Source organism: Phyllostomus hastatus, unplaced genomic scaffold (genome assembly GCF_019186645.2).
Source record: "Phyllostomus hastatus isolate PE091 unplaced genomic scaffold, TTU_PhHast_1.1 phas_scaffold_28, whole genome shotgun sequence".
NCBI lineage: Eukaryota > Metazoa > Chordata > Mammalia > Chiroptera > Phyllostomidae > Phyllostomus > Phyllostomus hastatus.
The window spans coordinates 23,514,906-23,524,381 of record NW_025334022.1 but is presented as its reverse complement, the minus strand read 5'-3'; positions in this window follow the sequence as shown (position 1 = coordinate 23,524,381).

The following is a 9,476-nucleotide window of genomic DNA, read 5'->3' as shown; positions in this document are numbered from 1 at the left end:
TGTGGAAACAACCTATATCTCCATCCACAGATGGGTAAAGAAAACATGGTATGTAAAGTCAATGCAATATTATTCAGTCTTAAAAAAGGAAGGAAATTCTGCCATATGTGACAACATGAGTGAACCTTTAGGTCATCATGCTATGTGAAATAGGCCAGTCACAAAAGGACAAATACTATATGATTCCTGTTAGATGAAGTATCTAAATAGTCAAACTCATAGAAGCACAGAACGGAATGGTGGTTGTAAAGGGCTAGGGGTAGGGGAAAATGAGGACTTGCTAATCTATGGGTATCAAGTTTCAATAATGTAAGATGAATAGAAATCTGCTGTACAACATTGTGCCAACAGTAAATGCTACTGTATTGTACACTCAAAAATCTGTTAAGATGTTGACACAACATCCCCTGTTAAGTATTCTTTTTTAAGAGTTTGAGTCAAACTGACAGCAGACATCAGAGAGTAAGAACTCAAATGCCCCTCATGTTAGTGTTCTTACCACAATAAAATAATTTTTTTAAATTTTTAAAAAATGTAGGGATATGAGGACTTCCAGTCAAGATGGAGGCATAGGTAGACACACTGTGCCTCCTCGCACAACCAAGATAGAGATGACAACAATTTAGAAACAGAATAACAACCAAAACTGACAGAAAATTGATCTGAATGGAAGTCAGACAACCAAGAAAATAGACCCGTTCATCCAGACCGGTAGGAGGGGCAGAGTCGGGCAGCTGGGCGTGGGTCGCAGTGCGGAGAGCAGAGAGCATTGGGACTGGGCACGTGAGGCATCCGGGGAGCGCAAGACCGCAGCAGGTGGACCCTGAGTGCGCAAGCGGCAGCTGGCAGACCCCAGCCGAGGGGTGACAAATGGCAGACCCAGCAAGGTGGCGATGGTGAAGCAAGGCACTGCGCACAACCCAGGATCACAGTGCTGGGAAATAGAGCCTTGGGGCACTGACTGAGGACACCTGTGGGGATTGAGGCACAGGGAGGGACTCCCAGCCTCACAGAAGAGGTCCTTGGAGGGTCCCACGGCGTGCACAAGCCCACCCACACAGGAATTGGCACCAGAGGGGCCCAGTTTGCTTGGGGGAAGCAGCGGAAGGGACTGAAGTCCCACAGAGAGCAGAGCAGGTGCCATTGTTCTCTCTCGGTCCACGCTCCCACATACAACATCACAACTCAGCAAATGGGGTGCCCCGCCCTGGTGAACACCTGAGGTTCCGCCCCTCATACGTAACAGGCATGACCAGACAAAAGGGGGGAAAAAAGATGGCTCAAACAGAAGTGAAGGCCCCACATCCAGTTTTTTTAAGCAACCAAGAGATAGCCAACCTATCAGATGCACAGTTCAAAGCACTGGTGATTCAGGATGCTCAGAGAATTGGTTGATTTTGGTCGCAAATTAGATGAAAAAATGAAGGCTATAATAAGTGAAATGAAGAAAAATGCACAGGGAACCAATAGTGATGGAATGAAAGCTAAGTCTCACATCAATGGAGTGCACCACAAGGAAAAAAAAAACCAAACAACCAGAAAAGAATGAAGAAATAAGAATTTTTTAAAAATGAGGAGAAGCTTAAGAACCTCCAGGACATCTTTAAACGATCCAACATCTGAATTATAGGAGTACCAGAAGGAGAAGAGGAAGAGCAACCAGTGGAAAACTTACTTGAACAAATAATAAAGAAGAACTTCCCCAATCTGGCAAAGGAAATAGACTTCTAGGAAGTCCAGGAAAGCTCAGAGAGTTCCAAAGAAGTTGGACCCAGGAAGGAACACACCAAGGCACATCATAATTACATTAGCCAAGGTAAAAACGAAGGAGAGAATCCTAGAAGCAGCAAGAGATAAGGGGACAGTTACCTACAAAGGAGTTCCCATCAGACTGTCAGCTGATTTCTCAAGAGTCCTTGCAGGCAAGAAGGGGCTGGAAAGAAATATTCCAAGTCATGAAAGGCAAGGACCTATATTCCAGATTGGTCTATCCAGCAAAGCTTTCATTTAGCATGGAAGGGCAGATAAAGTGCTTCTCAGATAAGGCCACGTTAAAGGAGTTCATCCTCACCAAGCTCTTATTATATGAAATGTTAAAGGGATTTATCTAAGAAAAAGAAGATACAAAACATGTATAGTAAAATGACAGCAAACTCACAATTATTAACAACCACACCTAAAACAAAAACAAAAACAAACTAAGCAAACAACTAGAATAGGAACAGAACCACAGAAGTGGAGATCACATGGAGGGTTAGCAACAGGGGAATGGGAGGAGGAGAAAGGGGTAAAAGGTACAGAGAATAAGTAGCATAAATGGTAGGTAGAAAATAGACAGGGCGAGGGCAAGAATAGTATGGGAAATGTAGAAGCTAAGAACTTATGACACAAGGACATGAACTAAAGTGGGGGAATGTGGGTGGGAGACAGTGTGCAGGGTAGAGGGGAATAAAGGGGGGAAATTAGACAATTGTAATAGCATAAACCATAAAATATATTTAAAAATTTAGGGATATGAATGCCAATCAGAATGAAGCTTCCAGATAACACATTTCCTCTGCCAGGAAATAAGGTTTTCCTCGAATGCCAACAATCATTCAAGCTCACTAGTTTCCTTATATGAAATACTTTAATCCAATAAACTAACCTCATTGATGAACTCCAATCCCAAACCCTGGCCAGGTAGCTCACAGTTTGTTAGAAATAAAGCAAGTCTTGCCCTGAAGGTATGGCTCAGTGGATTGAGTGCCAGCCTGTGAACCAAAGGGTCACTGGTTCGACTCCCAGGTAGGGCACATGCCTGCGTTGTGGGCCAGGTCCACAACTGGGGCTGTGCGAGAGGCAACCAGTCTATATTTCTCTTGCACATCAATGTTTCTCTCCATCTCTTTCTCCCTTCCTTCCCCTCTCTCTAAAAATAAATAAAAACTTTAAAATAAAAGAAATAAGACAAGCCTTCAAGCCAGAGGAACAACCCCATGTACCTAGCAAGACAAATGAAAACAAATCCACACCCAGACATTGTAATAAAACTGTAGAGAATCAGAAGGAAAAAAAAAACTTAAGAGATAAGATAGAAAAACAACCTCCAAAGTAACAATAAATAACTACAGCCCTGGCTAGTGTGGTTTAGTGGATTGAGTGCTGGCCTGCAAACCCAAAGGTCACCAGTTTAATTCCCAGTCAGGGCACATGCCTGGGTTGCAGGCCCCGTTCCCAGTTGGAAGCATGTGAAAGACAACCACACATTGATGTTTCTCTCCCTCTCTTTCTCTCTCACTTCCCTTCTGTCTAAAATAAATAAATAAACTCTAAAAAAAAGAATAACTACAGACCTCAAAAAAAGATACCTGAGATGATACAAGTGTTAAGAAAAACAAAAGTCAATCAAGAATCCTATACTCATTCAACAAACTCAGAAAGTGTAATAAATTTATTGTTTTAAAACTCAGTACTGCCCTGGCTGGTGTGGCTCAGTGGACTGAGTGCCAGCCTTGAAACCAAAGAGTCATTGGTTTAATTCCTAGTCAGGGCACATGCCTGGGTTGCAGGCCAGGTCCCCAGTTGGGGGCGTGTGAGAGGCAACCACACATTTCTTTCCCTCTCTTTCTCCCTCCCTTCCCCTCTCTAAAAAATAAATAAATAAAATCTTAAAAACAAAACAAAACAAAACTCAGTACTTACTATGTGCTAGGTATTTTTCTAAATGCTTGGGATACACAGTGAATGAAACAGACAGAAATCTATGCCCTCATGGAAATGACACGATAGTGGAGAGATAAAGAAAACAAACAATAATCAAAGAGGGGAATTATATAATAGGTAAAAACAGGTAAAGGGATTGAGATACTGGGAAAGGAAATGGGTTGAAAGTTATTAAAGCAGCCCTGGCTGGGTAGCTCAGTTGGTTAGAGTGTCGTCTGGATTTGCCAAGGTTGTGAGTTCCATACATGATTAGGGCACACAGAAAAATCAACCAATGAATGCATAAGTAAGTGGCACAATAAATCAATGTTTCTCTTTCCTTTCTTCTCTTTCTCTAAAATCAATTTTTTTGGAAGGTAATAGCTTTTTTTAAGATTTTATTTATTTATTTTTAGAGAGAGAAGGTAGGGAGAAAGAGAGACATCAATGTGTGGTTGCTGGGGGCCGTGGCCTGCAACCCAGGCATGTGCCCTGACTGGGAATCGAACCTGCGATGCTTTGGTTTGCAGCCCGCGCTCAATCCACTGAGCTATGCCAGCCAGGGCTTCTAAAATCAATTTTTAAAAAAGCACGTTATTAGCCCTGGCTGGTGTGGCTCAGTGGATTGAGCACAGGACTGCGAACCAAAGGGTTGCCGGTTCGATTCCCAGTCAGGGCACATGCCTGGATTGTGAGCCAGGTCCCCTAGTAGGATGCACAGGAGAGGCAACCACACATTGATGTTTCTTGCCTTCTCTTTCTCCCTCCCTTCCCCTCTCTCTAAAAAATAAATATTTTTTTTAAACTTTCATTAAAAAAATTGTAAGGAAATTGCATCGAGAAAGGAGAAAAAAAGCAAAAAGAAACTGTGAGTAGAAGACTTTGCAAAACATAAATGTTACCCTGTGTGGGTGGTTCAGTTAGCTGGAGTGTCGACCAGTCACCAAAATGTTATGAGTTCAATTCCAGGTCAGGGCAAATATCTAGGTTGTGGGCTCAATCCCTGTTTGGGGTACATACAGGAGGAAACCAATCGATGTTTCTCTGTCTCCCTTCCTTTCTCTCTAAAATCAATAAACATATCCTCTAGTGAAGATTTTTTAAAAACCTAAATTTGTACTCTTTATATAAATAGGAGATTTAAAAAATGAAACCCAAATTACCTTATAACCATAACATAAAAAAGTGGATGTTGTGATAGGAGTTAATACTGGAGTTAAAGCACTGAAAACTCCACATACTATTTAAAAGAATAATGTAGTTAATTACTAACTCTAAACTTACTAAAAATTACACGTGCATGTTGAGCTTTGCATTGAGGCAGTATGGTAGGCAATGAGGTTTATCCGAGGTGCAATTATTGCTAATTGAAAAAATATAGAGGTGCATGTTGAAAAATGCTTAAATGGCATAAATCTCATTTATTTAAAACAGTATTTCTCACCTTTATCAAACTGAAGACTGAACCTGGCTGGCGTAGCTCAGTGGATTGAGCGCGGGCTGGGAACCAAAGTGTCCCAGGTTCGATTCCCAGCCAGGGTACATTCCTGGGTTGCAGGCCATAACCCCCAGCAACCGCACATTGATGTTTCTCCCTCTCTCTCTCTCCCTCCCTCCCTCCCTCCTTTCCCTCTCTAAAAATAAATAAATAAAATCTTTAAAAACAATTGAAGACTGCAAAAAATAAAAGCAGTGCTTTATTGAGTTGTTATTAACCATGGGAACAGTATTGCCACCTGTGAACCCAACTCACACATGCCAAATCTATCCTACCTCCCTTCACAGAATAGTCCTGAAGCTTAGTCAAATAAAGCTACTGTACACAACATTTACATTAGAAAAATATAGCTGGATGCAGGAAAACCAGGGGTGCTGTTCCCTGTAGGTAAAGTTTGCTCCACAGTTGGGACGTCTTAGCTTCCTCAAGACGAAACAGCAGAAGAACCCAAAAAGGGACAAAAGGACGGCCAAGAAGATGCCCAGGAGGGTTACGGAGTCCTCCAGCACCCCAACTCTGCAGACTGTGTGGCCACCAATGACAACAATGGAATTGGCAGAGTACCAGGTGACATTTCCACTATGGATGCTGTAGATCCTGAGGTGGTGGTTGGGTATCCCTGTGGACAAGAACCCAACATCAAAAGAGGGCAGGGAGGAAAATCTCAGGAGTTAGAGAACCACTTCTCCTGCCCTTCCTCCCCTGACACCACATGTTGAAATTTTAAATCAACACTAAAAAGATAGGAAAAACAAACAAAACATACACCAAAAAACTAAAAACATGGCCTGGCCGTGTGTGTAGTTTGGTTGTAGCTCCATCCTGATGTGCCAGGGTTGCGAGTTCGATCGCTGGTCACAGCTCATACAGGAATCAACCAATGAATGCATGGATGGGTGGAAGAGTCAATTAATGTTTCTCTTTCTCTCTCTCCCTTCCTCTCTCTCTCTCTAGATTCAGTAAATAAAAATTTAAAAAGACTAAAAACACAACCCTAAATAGCTAATGAGTTAATAAGAAAATCTAAACAAGAATCATGAAAAGGTTAAAACTGATCACAATAAAATACATATAAAAACGTGAGTTGCATCTAAAATGGAAAAATGAGTAAGTTTATAGTGTAAAATGCACTTTAAATAATGCATTGCACATTCAATTTGTGAAGCTAAGGGGAGAGCAGAAGAAGCCTAACAGAGAGAAAAAATAATAGAGAAGAGCAAAAATTAATAAAAACAAAACAAACACACAAAAAATGGAAGTGATCAATAAAACTAAAAGCTGGTTCTTTAAAAAGACTAATATAATAGACATACCTTTATCAAGATTAAGCTTTTTAAAAAGATGAAAGATATATTGGGTTGGCCAAAAAGTTAATGTTTTTTTCCGTAAGATGGCTCTAGTAGCACTTAGTTGTGCTTAACTTCATTTGAAACAATTTAGTTAGATTGTATTGTCATAGTTGTCATATCAGCATACATTTTTTAAAAACTTATCAAAATTGGTGAATTTTTGTGTAGCTATTTTAATATTGAAGATGGAAGAAAATATGCAACATTTTAGGCATATTGTGCTTTATTATTTCAAGAAAGGTAAAAATGCAACTGAAACACAAAAGAAGTTTCTTCAGTGTACGGAGAAGGTGCTATGACTGATCAAATATGTCAAAAGTGGTTTGGGAAGTTTCGTGCTGGAGATTTCTCTTTGTATGATACTCCACTGTTCAGTAGACCAGCTGAAGTTAATAATGATCAAATTGAGACATTAACTGAGAACAATCAACATTATACCACATGGGAGATGGCCAACACTCTCAAAATATCCAAATCAATAAAGTTATTGGTGAAAATGAAAAATGTGTCTTTTATTTTATGGACTTTTTGGCCAACCCAATATATAAGTAATATTAAAGAAAAGACACAACTACAGATTAAAGCCATACAGGACACTTTAGAAACATGGATAATGAACATGTTTTCATCTGCACACTGAAATCCACCAAAATTATAATAGGTAATTATAAAAGAGATGGACCCACAAGGTCATAAAACTTGCTTAGCTGAATGGAGGACTTATGAAAGTACACTCATGAAGGAAGCCAACAGGAAATAAGCCAATTTTTGGTGCAGAAACTCAGAAAAGTTCAAGAACTGAAGGCATCCGTGTAAATAGTATTTCGCATTATGTGCAACAACTGTAACGTGCTAGGAAAAGATATATGATTTCTATTGGTCAAAATCATGGCTAATATTGCTATGGTTTATTGCTTACATTCCTAATTGAGGGAAATGCTAAATTTCATTTAATGGTTAGTGAAAATAAAGATGTAATTTTTCCATACAAGCTCACAATTTCATACATGCACAAAGTATAACCCAGCAATTCCACTCTGAGGTCAATATCCAACAGAAATACTTGCATGCACAAACATAGACAACAATGTACAAAGCAACATTATAATAGGCAAAAACTGGAAACAACTCAAATGGTCAAAAACAGTACAGTGGCTTCTAGCAAACTGGAGAGTCCAAGAAACGCAAAATGAAGTTCCAGGACAACATCTGTGTAGCAGGCCTAAAAATCACTCAGTACTTGTAAGAGTAGAAGGGTAAATGGCAGGAGGAAAGATGTCTCCAAACTAAACAAACAAACAAACAAAAAACCTAATAGACTACCTGATTCATTTGAGTTTAAGGAGTAGAATTTTGCAACTCTGAAGGGATTGGCTAAAAAATTAGTAACGGGAGCCCTGGCAGGGTAGCTTTGGTTAGAGCATTGTCCCGCTGTGCCAAAGTTGCAGATTCAATCCTCCATCAAGGTACATACAAGAATCAATCAATGAATGCATAAATAAGTGGAACAACGTACCTATGTTTTTTTCTCTTTCTTTTCCTCTCTCTAAAATCAATTAAGATAAAAATAAATTAGTAATAAGTACAAGGAAAGAAATCAATCAAACAAAATAACCAAAGTAATCATTAACTCCAGGAAAAACAAAGTGTCATATACGAAAGAAGCATAATATTACACTATTGTCTCAACTATGAACAACATTTATATAGGTATAATAATGGTAACACTAATGATTTAATAAAAATATAACATTGCATCCCTGGCTGGTGTGGCTCAGTGGATTGAGTGCTGGCCTGTGAACCAAAGGATTGCCAGTTTGATTCCCGGTCAGGGCACATGCCTGGATCACAGGCCAGATCAAGTCCCCAGTGGGAGCTGTGAGAGACGCAACGACACATTGATGTTTCTTTCCCTCTCTTTCTCCCTCCTTCTTTTGTCTAAATAAGTAAATAAATAAATAAATATTAAAAATAGATACATTGGGATAATAAGTATATGCAAGACCAAGACTTTGCATCGTGAATAAATCTCTTTAGAAGTATTACTATTATTTACTTGTGGTTTGCCAGTCTGCCATGACTTGTATAAATTAGTAACATCCTTTGTGAGCTGGAACTATTTTCTACAATGGACATGTTTATGATATCATAAAATTCTCCAAAACATGTTTATTTTTCATTGATTTTAGAGAGAGAGAGTGAAACAGCAATATGAACAAGAAACATTGATTAGCTGCCTCTCCTATATGCCTCAACCATGGATGGAACCAATAACCTAGGTTATATGCCCTAACTGGGAATGGAACTTGCAACCTTTTGGTGTATGGGAAGAAGTTCCAACTGAGCTGCCTGTTCAGGGCTCCACAACATGTTTTACAAGCTATTGGAGCTAATGCATACCTTAACACAGGATGGGTAAAGACAGGTTCTTTAGTAAAATATGACAAGAGCTGTTATCTCCTTATACTGAATGTCAGGGAGGCACAATAAAGCAGACACTCATTGCTTACAATAAAGAGCAAAGTATAGTCAAATTTACTCTTACTTGGAAATGCCTTCCAGATGATTAGTCATCCCAATAAATTTAATTAAAACAAAAGATGATTAGTCAGATAACATGGTTTTTTATCTAGGTAACAGGGTCTCCAGCTTTTTTATTAGTATTTTTAAATTAATAAATCATTGTAAAAACTTAAATAAAATTCATTTTATTACTATTTATATTAGAAGAAATTTATAGCATAGTATGTAAGTGAACCAAATATTTTATTTTAGGTCCCCAAAATTGTTTTCTCTTTGTCTAGTAATTGTCGATTTTTTTCTTTTAATTGAGAGAGAACAGAATATTCAAATACTTGTGTTCTATATTTCCCCTCTTACACATTTTCTGATTCAACTTGTGTGCCCACACAGGTGTGTATTTTAGGGAGGTGGTGGATATGAGA